At 47.1% G+C, this 14,891-nt stretch overlaps 1 protein-coding gene across 2 annotated transcripts in view; it reads right to left on the reverse strand.

Moving 5' to 3' along the window:
- The window catches only part of ASAP3 (ArfGAP with SH3 domain, ankyrin repeat and PH domain 3), a 519,538-nt gene that overhangs the window by 50,753 nt on the left and 453,894 nt on the right, over positions 1-14,891 (reverse strand). The gene's annotated exons all lie outside the window — the stretch shown is intronic.

A 14,891-nucleotide genomic window follows, 5' to 3' on the forward strand; every position in this document is an offset into this window, starting at 1 on the left:
GAGGGTCCCTGTGAAGCGAGTCATTGCTTTAAGGGGGCTCCTCGCACATGCACTCATCCTCGTCTTTACCGACGATTTTGCACATAGTCAACATCCTAGCAGGGTTGATGAGTGGATGGAGTATTCTGGAAAGGGTAGTCAATTCTAGCACTGGTTGAGCCCGTACAAAAGAAAGGGCATGTAGAAATTGGGCCAAGCAACTAAGGTTTCCTGTTCCTTTTTGGCTTTCATTAGAAATGGGGTTATTTTATGTAGTGGCATTCTTCCTTCCTATGGAATAAAGTGGTTTACTTTCCATATGCCATATATGCAGGAGTCACTTAGGTTTTGCGTGATGTAGACACTACCACGGAGTCTGACTGTAGTTTACCGCGTAGGATTAAGGGGTCTGATGCCGAGGGTTTGCATTTCTTGCTGATCCTTGGGTTTAAATATCTGATTGTAATGGGAGCTTCCAAGGTTAACTACATTTATTTTTTGTAGTCTCCATATGTCAAACACATTTTGCTATAGGCCTTGCTCCCTCTAGTTTTTTCAATAATGAAGTCCTGATCCTCTTCATCCTTCTGCGTTTTAATTCCGAACTGCGTGACAGCACTTTTAGGAGAACATCATATGAGGACTGGTCACCTTTGGGTGAATTTCACATGGGTGAATCCATGGGATAATCCAGAGGATTGACCCCCCCCACCACTGAAGTTTAAACCTTTGTGTATACCTTGTATATGCTTCCACCCCCGCAACCTGTCTCTGTTTCTTCTCCCATTCCATCGTTGGGTTTGATGAAATCTACTCTGGAAACCCTGCAGGGGAGGCTCAACCCTTCATGAAATGTATCTGGCCTCGTCTTTTCTCTCGCTTTCACAGATATATTCACATTGGTAATTGCCTCTGGAAACGCATGCCTTTGCCATGGTGACAAATTCACTTGTGGGGTATGATAATTATCCACTTGCTTTTCATCTGCCTCATAAACCTCTTCCACAAAAATAAAATCAAGGCCCTCAATGCCTTGTCTACCTAATGAGCTAGACAGAGTATCCTCCCTTAATATCAACCATCCCCCAACTCAGCACACTCCCACTTCTTTCAACTTCACCAGTTTCCACAGATGACATCCTCAAAGCCATTTTACACCTCAAACCCACCAATTGTAACAATGATACTTGCCCTGCCCACATTATCAAGATCTGTGCTTCTACCCTTCCCACCATCATTACTGATTTGGTTAATACTTCATTTACCACAAGTTCTGTGCCAACTTGCCTCAAAGTGGCCTGGACCTTGCCACTCATCAAGAAACCTACTTTAGACCCCTCCCTTCCCACCAACTACCGACCTATAATCACAGTCCCCTTCCTACTTGAAATCTTGGACCTTGTCACCTATTCTCAAATTCCATCCTTCCTTGAGCACTCTCAGCTACTAGGCTCTAAACAATCTGGCTTCCGCCCCAAGCATAGCACAGGATCTGCCATACTACACCTTATAATCCAAATGGATAACTTATGTGACACCAACAAAATACCCACTTGTCTCCTACTTGTCCGCAGCGTTCCACCTCGCTGACCACGATATTCTATGCCACCACCTCACCACAAATTTCACTTCTCACCAGAAGCTGCTGCATAGATCTAAATCTTTCCTCAGCAACCTACTGTTCTAGAGTCTTCTCTGGCAATGCCATGGCCGACCCTACCCCAGCCACTCTAGGAGTGCCCCCTACATCTCGTCTTCTCTTTACAACACCTACATGTAGCCTCTCTTTGACCACTTTGACTCACTCTACATTCCCTGCACCAACTGCGCTGATTATACCCAAATCCTTCTAGCCATATCCGGTTACTACTCCCAGCATGTTGACTTCATCAACTCCACATTTAGCATCATACAAAAGTGGATGGCCAACCACAATCTATGCTGCAATGACAAGACAGAAACTCTCATTGCAGCCTCTTGCACCGCCTAAAAAAACAGAGCCCTGCTTATTCCTCCATACCTACTGACGGCACCTCTCATATGTCAAAACATGTCAAGATGCTTGGTGTCCACCTGTACTCTGAACTTACGATGAAACATGTCAATGCACCATCCTCCTCCACCGCCTATACTGCCCAACTCGTCTCCCTGAGCTGCAAATTCCTCTCTCCTCCCTATCTCATCTGGCACGTGTGATTATATGCAGCAAACTTGACTACCATAATGCCTTAAATCGCAGGTACATCAGCAAAGAACTTGGCCAAACTGCAACTTCTTCAAAACAATGCCCTTCAAGCTGCTACAGGTTTGAAATCCTCCGACCACACATCCTCCACCAGACGCAAAGCCCATTGGCTCCCTATAAAAGACCGGATTGACTTCAAAATCCTATCGCCCACAGATGCCTCCACAACTAGGCAACCTATTATTTGAACAACATGGTTTCTACCAAAACTTCATCACAGCCCCTCAGGTCTTACGCCAACTTTCTAATTCAAACCCTGAGATTCAAGGGCAAATGAGCGGGAGGCTCAAGCTCCTGTGTCATTGCGCCCAACTTGTGGAATTCCCTCCTCAACCACATCAAGAACAAACCTTCTTATTCTGCCTTCAGAAAGCTCATGAAAACTTAGCTCTTTTACAAATACGGCCAACTCTCCCCTTGACCCTTGAGACCATACCCCTTTCACATTGTCATTACCCACTGGCTTTGTAATAGCGCCATGATGCCTCCACATTTGGACGCTACATAAATGTAATAAACAAATAAATCCTTTGATGCAGTGTAAAGCATTGATTATGTTCCTGCTTGTTTTAAAGTATATGTTAAGATATCGAAGGGTGTGTATTTTGGTGCATGCTTCCTCAAAACAGAGTGTTTCTAGACTTTGAGTGTGCATTTGCATTCATACGCCAGAGGATTGGCATCATGTTCTTGTTATCCCTATGGGCAGTGTTGGGATACAAGTGTGGGTCTCAATGCTGAACTTTTCAGTCCCGGCCTTCTCCATACAGGCTGTCTCAGCAGTGACTCTCTTGGGAACTGGCTTATCAGCTGTTATAATGTTGGCGCTGTGAGTCTTGACTCCATACTGCTTTGCGCCATGTTTGAATGCACTGTGAGCGTTTGAAATTTAACAGTTGCACCCTGTTAAATTGGGGCAGATGCTGTTTTCTTATCACTATTGCTATGAGAGGCCTTGAACGTGGACCAACTCCGTTTCTAATTTTCAGCAACGTCCTGGCCTTCTGACGGTCATTGCTCCTGGGTTACTCTTCCAGAGAGCCCTTTAATGAGACCCCCGGTATGCCATTCTTTTTCTGAATACGTGGTGAATGTCTCCTTGGGGCCAGCCGCTTCTCCCGCCGGCAACTCCACCTAGATAACTGCTTCATGCTTGTCATAGGCAGGTTAGCGGCCTCCATGGCAAATGCTGCCAGCGTTGCTCCTTTCCAGCGGTGTTGATAGGTTTGTAAAAGATCTGGTGCGACGCAAATGTTAGTGTGGGGACGTCACGTGATCGCGGGAGCGTGATCTCGTGAGATCTCGATGTAACGAGATCTCATGAGCCCGCGCTCTGCGAGAAAACGTCGGAGAGTGTTGCTGCCACATTCTGGCAGAGCGCCAGACCAAGAGGTCGGCTTACAGCGCTGCTCCTATTAAGGAGCCACTATAAATGAGGCCCAGAGAAGCCTCTGCAGTCAAGCTTCCAGGGCATAACTCCAAAGCCACAGGAGGCCACATGGGGGCCCTGGAAGCTCACAGCGTGCCATCCATGAGCACACCTTGCCTCCAGTGAAGTAACTGGAAGGCCCAGACTGGAACTGTGAGTAACTCCCCTGCCCTACTCAAGGACAAGTTATGCCCACCAGATTGTCTTATTAATAAAGACAGTTAAGACCCATCTGAGCGTCCTGTCGTCCTTAGAGGCCACTACATAAATGGCGACCAGGAAACCATAAGACCCACAGGCCCACCATCCAAGGCGCCACACCGCCCCCTGCGTTTCTCCCTTCAACTGGGACCCCAGCAATTCCGTGGATGCAATGGGAGCCCCATTTCACCACGTATCTGGAGGCTGTGGGCGGCATGGGATATGCCCCCGCCAGGAAGAAGGCGATGCTGCTGAACACAATGGGGGGTCGAAGGTCAGCGCATTTTTGCCAGCTTAACAGCCATACCAGTAGTCGATGACGACATCTACAAGGAGGCGCCCCGTCGCATTGTGGAGAGGTTCACCAATAAAGAGAATGTCGTGCTACACAGGCTGAGGTTCAACACCCATAAACAAGAAGGGAGCGAACCCGTGGACGACTATATCACTAGGTTGAGGGAGCTGGCTTCTCTTTGCGCATTCGGCGAAAACGCATAACAAGTCATCTGCGACATGCAGGTCGTTCACACTAACTCCAGGAAAGTGCGAGACAAGTTCATCCAAGAAAAATAAGTGACCCTCGACAAGGCCATTCAAATTGCCAGGGCAGAGGAAGAATCCTCCAGCAGGCGCAAAGAGGCGGGAAGCCACCTGCTCGTAATAGAACTTGCAGCGCTGCAATAGAGAGGGCGCAGAGACAAGCAATCCCGCGACAGCCCCAGAGATAAAGGCACCAGACAAAAGGATCTGCTGAAATTGTATAGATGCGCCAGTACCAAGCACATGGCGAATGATCGTGACTGCCCCGCCAGGAATAAGGAGTGCTCCAAGTGCGGACGCATTGGTCATGTGACTCCGGAATGTATGTGGCGGGAGAAAACCATTTCCCGCATCGATGGCGACCGCGCCTCAAGCGATGATGACGAGCTACAGGACAGATCCATGGTCATCATGGTCAATGCCCTCCACGCCAGGAGAGAAAAGCCCCACTGCAACATTAAAGTGGACGGAATGGAAACACGTGTCATGGCAGATTCGGGATCAGACCTCACTATCCTCCCCATCGACACGTATAAGGAAATGATGGGCCAAGCACAAGTGGAAATCAGAATGACCAGGCAAAAACCGACGGTCTTCGGAGGTGCAACTGTCAACCTGCTGGGCTGCATCAGAGCCCGGATTGATTTCAAAGGGAGGTCTACCACACCAAACTGTACTTCTCACCCAAAGGCCCAGCCGTGCTTGGATGGGACGATCAACACAGACTCAGCATTAAACTGGATCCCAGCACACCGGAACAGGTACTCATGGTCTCCTCAGGAGCAGCGCAAAATTTCAAGGAGATGTTTCCCAGCATGTTTTCCGAGAACCCGGGGAAAGTGAGAGACTTTGTACACAAGTTTAGTTTGAAACCCAACGCAGTCCCGGTGAAACAAAGTTAGAGCAGTACCTGCCACGGCGAGACCTGCATTAGAGGCCCACCTTCGGAAAATGGTCAAAGAAGGAACCATTGAGACCGTGGAATCCTCTGAATGGTTGAGGCCAGTGGTTCTAGTCAAAAAGAAATCTAGCAACGACCTCAGAATATGCATCGACTTGAGAAGCCTGAATCTAGAGGTTGTCACCAATAGCTTTACGCTCCCCAGCATCAGCAAAATTGTCCTCATGATGAAAGAGGCGGCAATCTTTTCGAAGCTGGACATGCGTGACGCCTATCACCAGATTCCTCTACACAAGTCTTCACGCCCCCTGGCGGCGTTCATGACTCTGTTCGGCACCTTACAATATACCCGCATGCCTTTTGGTTTGTCTTCGGCAGTGTCCGCATTCGAGAGGATGATGAATTCTCTACTTAAAGGACTCAAAAATGTTTCATTCTTTCAGGACGACATCCTCGTGTACGCCAAGGACAACGAGACCCATGACAAAGCACTCTGGGCAGTCCTGAGCAAGCTTCAAGAGGCAGGCGTCCATCTACGCCACGAGAAATGCGTTTTTTGGAGTGAGCAAGGTAGAATACCTCAGGTACTACATCTCAAGCGAAGGGGTGAGCCCCAAGAAGAATCTGATGGAGGCCATTACAGACGGCACGGCCCCGATGTCCAGAGAAGAACTACGCTCGTTCCTGGGCCTAGCCGAGTACTATGCAAAATTTGTCCCAAGGTTCTCCGAAACCACGTCGCCCATGAGGGAGCTTCTGAAGAAGGGGACAGCCTACTCCTGGGGGCCAGAACAAAATGAAGCCTTCACTGAAATCAAAAGGAGGATTCTACACACCATGCCTGAAACCGTTCAACCCTGAATGGGACACCTGTATCACAAAGGATGCCAGCGCGTACGGGCTGGGGGCCACCCTGACCCAGAAGAAGGGCGACACTCAAAATATCGTGACATTTGCATCAAAAGCCCCATCATCAGCGGAGAAGAATTACTCCACCGTTGAGAAAGAAATGTTGGCATGTGCCTGGGCCATCAATTACTTCAGATCTTATGTTTGGGGCACGGAATTTAGACTGGCCACCAACCACAAACCCCTCATCCACATGTTGATCCCAGGTGGCACCAAGACTGCCACCCTGAGACTGGCCAGAATCGCTGCAAAACTGCAAGAGTACACATACGAGATAGCCCACATTGCTGGTTGGAGAAACGCGCAAGCGGACTGCATGTCCAGGCTCCTCAACCAAAACGCCCCTGGGACCACATTCTTGGAAGATGAATGTGTCGTAGCCTCTATAGGTGACTTGAGGAACGGCGAGTACATGGACCTAAGTGAGCACCATTGGCAGGAAGAGTTTGAGCAGGACGATGCTCTAAGGCGCGTAGCAGCCTGGGCCTGCGAAAGGAGGCCTGACGAAAGAGCAATCCCTGAAGGCCTACGTCCATACTGGAAGGTGAACGACGAAATCACCACCATGAACGGTCTCATTGTGAGGGGCGACCAAGTGATCCCACCCAGCAGAATTCACAAAGTGATCCTGTGCAGAGCACACTCAGGCAATCTGGGATGCAACATGACCCGACGCAGGATACGCGACGCCTACTGGTGGACAGGCATGGATCAGGACATACGACAAATGGTCGAAAGGTGTCATGAGTGCACTAACAGTGACAAGCGTCTGGCTGTGAGACAAGCCCCTATGCTGCCCACCGAAATCTCCAAAGGGGTGTGGCGCAAACTAAGGTTGGATTGCATCGGGCCCCTGGACAGCATGCCCCCAGAACATAAATATGGGATTAGCCACGGTCGAATATTTCTCCAAATGGGTCGAAGTCGACATCACCTCGGTGTGAATGTACACTTAAATAATGTAAATAAAAGTCTGAGCCAATGAGTAGTTTGTATGGATTACGAAGAGAACCCAAATCTTTCATTAGCAGATTCTTTCTTTTCTTTTGGGTTTATAGTAAAGAATTTGTCTTCTCTCTGGCTTTTTAGTCTTCTTCGACAGGATGTCAGCTCAGGATGCATGAAGGTAAGAACTGATTCAAATTGTAATGTCCTTTGCCCATCCCTTTTCTTCTTTCCTCTTTCCTTACTTATAAAAGTTTCTAAAGGTATTTCTCTTCTCTCATTCTCTTTTATCTCTAATCTTGTCTTTTCCTTGTCTTTGGTCTCTAAATCTGCTGTTCTTTCCTCCTATTCTTCTTGTTCTTGGTTAAAATCCAGGTATGGCTGGATTGTGAAATACCTCTGACCTCTACTTCGTTTGAGTCTGTTTTATTATTAAATAGTTAACCTTCTGCTCACTCGTTTTATGGCTGGTCTCCTTCACCGACAACATTCACCTTTGTAATACGATCTGGGCATATAGGTTTACCCTTAGCACAACGGCGCATTCACTTTGTCATCATGTGGCGACAACGATCACCTCTTTTCCATCAAACATCCACAATTTAAAGCGCAACAGCGCTAGCTTTCACCAGAGTTCTTTCGGCGACAACGATCGCCTGTTTTATATGCGTCTCTCCCTTCTTACAGCGCAATGGCGCCGGCTTTTCCCATAGATCATATGGCGACATTGATCACCTGCTTTTATATGTGGAGTCCCCTTCTCATAGCGCAACAGCGCCGGCTTCCCCAGAGTTCATACGGCGACAACCATCGCCTTCTTGTTTATATAACTAACTTCGTTTTTCATGCGTAACTGTGCACTTGTTCACCCCCTTTCCTATGGTGGCAACGATTGCTTCTTTATTGGATTTCTAACCTTCTTCTTTGAAAACTACGACACAGCCACTCACTGTTTTAAATATGCAACAATGATCACTTCCTTATTTCTGCTAGGTTTCTCCCTTTGGCAGACCCCACCCCATTGTTGTATGAACAAATATTTACATTGGGGTTTCATAGGTACTTATCATGACCATATAATATTGAAAAAAGTATTTGTTACCTTTTTCCAGTGTTGATGCTACTACATTGGGAGAAATACTTTCTTTATTTCTTTTTATGTTTCATTGACTTTTCCATTTTTTCTTCTTTCTTTTTAACTAAAATTCATAATTTCTGTTTAGCAATTCTGCATTCTGATTTATGTTTAGAAGGAATTTTATATGTATGTAACCTCAAAAATGTTTTATTGATTGTATTTGCCCTCATGGTTTAGGGCATTTATTTCACTTTTTGCACGGATGTTTGCACATAAAGTCTTGTCTCTAACTTACAATAATTTGTATGACTTTCCTTGATGTGTTGCATTATGATGGATACCAATTATATGTAGATGCTATTACCCCAAATGGGGCACTTAGGTTTGGACCAGTGGTAGGACCTTAATTTATTCACACCTCCCTATAGGCCAACCTACACACGTACTAGTACCTTGTGTTAATATAGGTTTCTCCCTTTAACATAACGACGCCGTCACGCCATCAGCTGGAGTTATTCAGCTCTTCACCTTCCGTCTATCTCAATACGCCCAGCTGTAACGGTCTAACTCCGAGTCCTCTCCCACATCCCTTGTCTCCTAGGCAACCAAAAAGCACAGCAAACTTCATTAGAGGAAAGTACCTACTGCAGGGCTTCCTTCATGTAAAACATAGGTTTTCAGTAAGAGGACTGTAGAAACTGTATATGTAATCCACTTCGTCACACTCGGACATCACCACAAGCACAGTCATCGAAGCACTCACCGCCATATTCCAGCGCAAAGGCCTCCCGAGGAAATTGTGACGGACAATGGAGTCCAGTTGGTCTCTCGAGAGAGATGGAGAAATTCCTCAACCTCAACAACATTCGGCAGCGGAGAGCAAGTCTCTACCACCCACAGGCCAATGGCCTGGTCGAGCGGGCGAACCGCTTCCTCAAAGGGGCGCTGCAACTAGCACATGCCTCAGGCCTAAACCCATACAAGACGGTCAAGGAGGCTGCCGCAGCCCACCGCATCACACCCAACGCCGTCACCGGCGTTTCACCTTTCCATCTGCTAAGGGGGAGAAGGGCAGCATCCACACTGGTACCACCTTGGCTCCATCAAGTGAGGGCTGATGAAGATGTGGACATGGAAGATGTGGTTTTCCGCATGCAGCGTAACAAAGAAGCCATTAAGGCTCAAGGCGACATGCGTCAAGCCGCTCACCAGACAGCAGTTAACAAAGGCGACCTGGTAAAGCTATGTCTCCCTCACAAAGACACTTCGACCGGATCCAGATACAGCAGTCCCATAGAAGTCGTTGACGAGGGTCAGACCAAATTTGCACCAGCGACGGAAGGAAATGGAATCTAGACAGGGTGGCCATGTACCACAGAAAAGAATCTGTTGAGCAGCTACACTGGGAAACCGGAGAAGACCCAGACCAACAACAGCCATCCGAAAACCCTCACCAGTCAGGAAGAGATGCCTCGGAGTCACCCTACGGCGACGAGTTCTCAAGTGTCCACTCCCCAACTCCACTCAGGGAGTCACAGCGAAGGGCAAGGCAAGGAGAACCTGAATCCCCCACAACTCCCCAAGAGTGCTCCCGCAGCCCTGCCCCGTTTCCAGATCAAGGCAGACCTCAAAGAGAGAAAAGGAAACCCAGAAAGTTTGCAGACTTCGTCATGAAATGACATCCTATCCTTTTTCCCAGCAAAGGAGGTGTATGGGGACGTCACGTGATCACGGGAGCGCGATCTCGCGAGATCTCGATGTAACGAGATCTCGTGAGCCCACGCTCCGCGAGAAAACGTCGGAGAGCGTTGCCGCCACGTTCTGGCTTACAACGCTGCTCCTATTAAGGAGCCACTATAAATGAGGCCCAGAGAAGCCTCTGCAGTCCAGCTTCCAGGGCATAAGTCCAAAGCCAGAAGAGGCCACATGGGGGCCCTGGAAGCTCACAGCGTGCCATCCATGAGCCATCCATGAGCACACCTTGCCTCCAGTGAAGTAACTGGAAGGCCCAGACTGGAACTGTGAGCAACTCCCCTGCCCTACTCAAGGACAAGTTATGCCCACCAGATTGTCTTATTAATAAAGACAGTTAAGATCCATCTGAGCGTCCTGTCGTCCTTAGTAGCCACTACAGTTAGGCCTCGGGCCTAGCTAGCCTTTTGGTTGTATCTCTTCAACTTCTATCCGGGGCTTAAACCAAAAGACTGGGGGCTAAACCCCCCCTCTGGCCGCCTAAAACACTGCAGCAACGCCTCTGCTCCTTTACACTTTTTAGGTTTTGCAGGCAGCACACATCTTTGCATGGGTCCACGGTAAGCAGACCTTACGGGCATCACGCCAAGGGTATTCAAAGGTGCACTTGGAGCAGAACTAAAAAAATAAAATTAAAAAACAGTCACATTCATCTAAGCTGTGAGGGACGGAGACCAACAGTACGGGAGAACATTTTGAGACATTGCTTTTATACGACCAGCCCATAGAGAGCACCGAGGATTGGCAAGGAGAACCCCAGGGCCAGCTCGACGCAGTGTTTGGGGCATGGCCGATGTCGTTATTTGATGACAAGAATGATGCGTGCATCGAAACATCAGTTTTGAACTGGCATGCTGACCGGTGATCGATAGTCCTTGGATCAGACCCACGCGGGGGAAGGGGGGAGACAATCCAATGGGGTGGACTCAAAGAGCGTCACCTGTTGACGCCCACATTTCACTTTGGAAGTAAACAACGCGTAGAACGCGGGATCCGCCGCTAGGTGGCGGAATATTAATAGCATGTGAATCTAATTAAAGTTGCAAAATATTGTGTTTTCCGCACGCCTCACTCACTTTCCATGTTCTGCTTGGCTGCACGTGACCAGAACAATCCCTCAAGGGGTCTCAGCTTCGTAACAAGTACGTGTTTCTTTCAGTTCACCTCCATGACCTCTCTTGCGGTTCTCTGGGGCAAGCTGAATTCACTTATTAAAACAGAGCTTTCTTTGTTGTGCGCAGGTGTGTACCATTTATCTTCTCCTCCCATCTCCGTTTCGGTCTGCCTCAGAAAGCTCTTGGAATTTCTTACCGGAACCCCCGACCTGTTTCCGTCATCACGAGGTGTGTAGTTTTGAGGAAGTGAACGGATAATTCGTCTTTGTACTGAACAATTACTGCCTTTAATAAAAAGTGGTTTTCCCAACCCAGCCAAAAATAAGACCGTTTTATAGTTAAAGGATAACTTGATGCGGGGCACTCCAAAAGACATGTATTTTGTGTTGGCTTCAATTAATTACATTTTACCCTAAAAGCAGGTTGCTTTTTATCTTTCAAACGTTCCTTCGTTTACAGCAAAAGAAAAACCAGCATTGGCATTGCCAACCGTTTGGGCTTGTGTAGGCATGGGACTGCCGTAGTGGTATTAAATGGCTATTGATGGTAAAGGTGCAAAATGGCGCGACTACCTGGCCATCTAATAGCAGCGCCTGGCAAATGCTTAATACTCATACACAAGCCAACAAGGGTGACTTTGCCAATGCTTGTTTTTAGGACTTCAGTGAAGGATACGCATAGTGATCTATGACCTAGTTAAAAGATTATTACACCAGTAGTAGGTTTACAGCTCCATTTAAGTCATTAACTCTCAGAAGACTGCTTTGAGAAAACACTGCCAGGCACTTTGAGTGCAAAGTTTGATGGTAAGGCTTGAGTAAAGCGATCTCAAAAAGTTCCCATGAGGTGGTGTTTTGGGTGCGGAGGGACAATAAGTGGGTGTGAATGGCCACAGGGATTAGCTTGGCCATGGGCGGTAGATAGCCATGGCCATGGGTAGGCAAATAACTAATCACTCACAAGCTTTGAGTCCCTCCTCATTTGCCATTTCTCCTTATCTGTACCCCAATTCAATAGTTATGGCTTATAGGTAAATAGTCGATTTGAATGATTTTGCCATTTGTGCTGTGAGCACCCATAATGAAGCAGATTTTGGGCAAAGAATATATCCAGAGAGCATTCTTTTAAATAGCAATGTTACCGTCAAAGGGCCCTTAGAGGGGACTGGGTCACTTTACGCAGAAATGTTTCAGTGGTAAAGGATTTTACATCCAGATTTCAAAAAACTAAAATGGGGGTGTCCCCCGTGCAAGTATTGAGAGAAGTAACTAGCGACCCCTCTGAAAAAAGTAAAGGGTAGGGTGAGAAAAGGAGGCAGAACAGAAATCCCGGGAAAATGACCTACAAACAGTGGCCAGGGAAAGGCAGAGACTACATGACTCTGACCCTGGGGGTGGCCATCTGTGGGAGGACAAAACTCTGAGAGGCGAGGGGAATTTGCTGGACCAAAGCAGACCTGTACCTGTTTTTCCGGGAATCATCCACTTGCCTTTTACCCCATTCTTATATGGCATATTGTAATGTGGATAGAGAATCTCCAACTATAACTGTTACATCCGCCTCCACTTACTAATACCGAGACGAGGAAGAGGGTTGGAGTAATGAAGATCACTAGACGCGGGAAGCCAAGGTCCCATTTTAGTGGTTAGAGAAGATTAACAGGTGCCGGGACATTCAAATACGGCTCACCTGAACGGGGCAAGAGACTCGCCCGAAGCTGGTTGGGACATCGTGAGAAAGCAAGCTGCAGACCGGAGTGAGAGAAGCTGTCGAGAACGTTGTCCAGGGAAGTCAGGTAGTGGAAGGTTTACCGCACGGGTGCCGCAGGCAGCAGCAGCTGACAAACGATGAAGGAGACCAGAAAGGAACTGAGGAGCCTATAGGACTCGCTCCGAGCCAGCAAGCAGGCTGCCGTGACAACGGTAAGACAAGAGACGCCAAAACCTCCAATGGAGAACAGTAAAACCGGAGGAGGAGATTGGGACCCTGCGGTGCTTCAGGGCAAATGCTGCATACCTCTAACACATCAAGGGAGCCCAAACAAGGGAGCTAGGAATGAACTGCTGAGGAAGGCTCGCTGACCCAGTGTCTGAATATTATTTCTAACTGTATGCAAGAGAAATTGATTAATGATGAGAAGTGTACATTCCTGGCAGGAGAGTAAACCAGGCATTGGAGAAAAAGGGGAAAGGTCCGCTGCATGTGAATTATTAAACTGAATGTAAAAAGCCCTGGCAGGAGAGTAAACCAGGCATTGAAGAAAAAGCGGAAAGTCCCCTGCATGTGAATTATTGAACGGAATGTAAAAAGCCCTGTCAGGAGAGTAAACCAGTCATTGGAGAAAAGAGGGAGAATCCACCACATGTGAACTGAAGGCGAAAATCTCAAAGGGAAGAAACATACCCCTTTGGATTGTGAACATTGTTCGGTTGTGAAAATGAAGGAAACTCAGAGGAAGGGTCGGCCCCCTTGAGAGTGCGGAGTATATTAAAGTGACAATTGAAAAGCCAGAGAAATCTTTGGGAAGGGAAGGATCCTTTCTGGCAGAACTTTGTTGGTTTTCTTTTCTGCACTTTAAGAACTTTGTGTTTGGAACTGTGGAGAGAAGCTGTAGGTGTTCAGCTGAAAGACATTTCCATTCTCAAGTTATATTGAGTTTAATGTGTGCTTAGGGTTTTGGACACAGGACAGAGAACTCGTTAGATTTGGACATTCTGATAAAGACATTCCTTAGTTTTGTTGAGGCAGGGAAAACCCTCCTGTAGTTAGGAATAGTTAGGATAATTTTATTAATAAAAGTCTTTAACCAACACCAAAAATGCCACTGTGTCCGAGTCTTACTCTTCATTCCTTACAGTACCCATATATTGGTGCAATGTACTATGAAATGTTTATGAATGTTCTAATTGATTTATGTTTTCAGGTGATAAAAACTTAAGTTATGTTTCTGTAACTCTTTTACTGGCACCTGCACCAAGTAAACACTTGATTGGCAGTGTTGCACACTAATCTTCTTAAACCTTTACATTTTTGATTAAAATGCATTTGCACCTGTGTAAGTACGATTAGCCAATGAGGGGGCTGGAACAGTGGGCGAGAATACACATTCTCTGCCTGCTGTTACCAGCCACCCGAGGCTTTTTACTAACCTCACTAAAATGTTGCAATGTCAAAAAATTATTGAGCAATGTTGGGTGCCATCACCCCAATCACACAAAGTCAATGGTCTTACCTCCTTTTAGGTGGTTTTTATGTTTACATTTTATATTTGTGTCTTGTTTATATTGATTAAAATATGTGAACTTGAAGCCCTTGTTTACATAAATGACGACATTCCTGGCTTGGTGATAGTTGTGCACGTGGTCTGACCCCATTTATGTGAAGGTGGAAAGCTGTTCCTTGTGGATTTTGTAAAAATAAAGCATTTGCGCCACGAATAAACACTGGGGTGCGAATAGGGCTTTCAAGCCCACGGCCGAGTGTGGGCATGGCTGGTAACGGCCTCCCAACTCCTCTCTAAGGCCTTTGCGACCTAGGCTCGGACTAGCGGGTCATTACCGGTCATGGCCACCCACCTCCGCTGGGGTGAAAGCCATATTAACTGTGTTCTTTAGTTTGCATAGAATCTCATTGCATTGTGGATAATAATGTTACAGTTAATTCTCTTTGAAATAATAATTTGGAACTGTGTACTTAGTCGTTCCCGAACCAGAACAAGTCTCTTGTATCTTGGTGTACTATTTCCCCAGTTCCTGTTTGTGTAGGGGTACTCTGCCCTTCTGTACTATCACCATTAA

This window comes from Ambystoma mexicanum, chromosome 11 (assembly GCF_040938575.1).
Source record: "Ambystoma mexicanum isolate Mex_15411 chromosome 11, UKY_AmexF1_1, whole genome shotgun sequence".
Taxonomy (NCBI): Eukaryota; Metazoa; Chordata; class Amphibia; order Caudata; family Ambystomatidae; genus Ambystoma; species Ambystoma mexicanum.